The sequence below is a fragment of the Coenobita brevimanus genome, chromosome 106 (assembly GCF_032717465.1).
Source record: "Coenobita brevimanus isolate Jiangsu-jjx chromosome 106, ASM3271746v2, whole genome shotgun sequence".
Taxonomy (NCBI): domain Eukaryota; kingdom Metazoa; phylum Arthropoda; class Malacostraca; order Decapoda; family Coenobitidae; genus Coenobita; species Coenobita brevimanus.
In genome coordinates, this window is record NC_137059.1 from 15249726 (window position 1) to 15251147 (window position 1422).

The 1422-nt window shown below is 43.7% G+C and overlaps 1 pseudogene; it reads left to right on the forward strand.

Annotated features, from left to right (window-relative positions):
* The first annotated feature begins 659 nt into the window (after positions 1-659).
* Positions 660-779, forward strand: LOC145416581 (5S ribosomal RNA; annotated as a pseudogene).
* The last annotated feature ends 643 nt before the right edge of the window (positions 780-1422 follow it).

Sequence of the window (1422 nt, forward strand, 5' to 3'; positions counted from 1 at the left end):
CCCCCATTCCTACCATCCTAATGACTCGGCAATATATGTTACTATTCCGCATTATATTTTACTTAAGGATGGAAGTTTGGAGGGTGAGGTGCTTGAAAGGGTACAGCAGGGAAGAAAGGTTGCTGGTTCCATGAAAGCAGTGATAAGAAACAGGGAAGTGAGCATGGAAGTGAAAAAGTTATTATATGACAGTATTGTGATACCAACTCTAACGTATGGAAGTGAAGCTTGGACGTTGTTGGAGGGGCATAAGTCAAGAGTGAGAGCAGTGGAAATGAGTTATTTGAGAGGAGCCTGTGGAGTCACATGGAGAGATAGACTGACACATGAGGAAGTGAAGGAGCGTTGTGGTGTGGATGTGGATGTGATAGGAAGTGTTAGGAGAAACACACTGAGGTGGTTTGGCCATGTGGAGAGGATGGAGAGTGAGAAACTAATGAGAAGAGTGTATGTAAGTGAGGTGGAGGGTGAGAGAGGGAGGGGAAGGCCAAGGATGAGATGGAGGGATGGAGTGGAGAGAGATATGAGAGAGGGGTGTGTGAATTGGGAGCAGGGCAGTGGAATGGTGGGGGACAAGGCAATATGGAGGCGATTTGTTTGTGGCCACCCCATAAGGGATTAAGGCGTCTGGCAATAGATAGAGAGATAGTAATATATTTTACTTCCTGTATACCACGTTGAGTACACCGCTTCCCGTCCGATCAGCGAAGTTAAGCAACGTTGGGTCTGGTTAGTACTTGGATGGGTGACTGCCTGGGAACACCAGATGCTGTTGGCATCCCTATGTGTCAAAGTGGGGTTGGTGGAGGATTAGTGCCCCTCCCTGTAAAACAATTAACTCTAAGCCGTTGGCCACCCCGTTTGGGATACATGGTGTCTGGCAATGGATGGATGGATGGATGGATTGATCTTTTACTTCCTGTGTATTATATTTTATCTTTAGTATTAATTTCCTTTTATCTTTCCTAGATTCTATTTTTCTGTTAGGTTTCACTTTTATTTGGTGTTTTAAGGTTTTAGTATGTCTATTTTACAATGGAGCATACGCAGTTTTACAACCCTTCACAATGACCTTCGCTATCTTCTTTCAGTTCACTATCCGTCCTTAGTCTGTTTACAAGAACCCCGATTGTCTTCCCCTTTGGTACCTATACCCGGCTATTGTTTCTTGTTCTCTCCTGCTTCTCTTTCAGATTCAGCTATCCTAGTCCACCATACAGTTCCTCTTGAACGTCTGTCCATTAACGCCACTGTTCCATGTCATTTTATTTGTGTTTTTCTCAGACGTTCGATTACGGTGGTTTCTATTATTTCTATCCCTTCCAGCGTATTGATTTCTTTGCCTTATCTCTTTTATTATCCCAGTTACCCATCCCAATTTTATTGGGAGATTTTAACAGTCGTCATGCATTATGGGGCGAT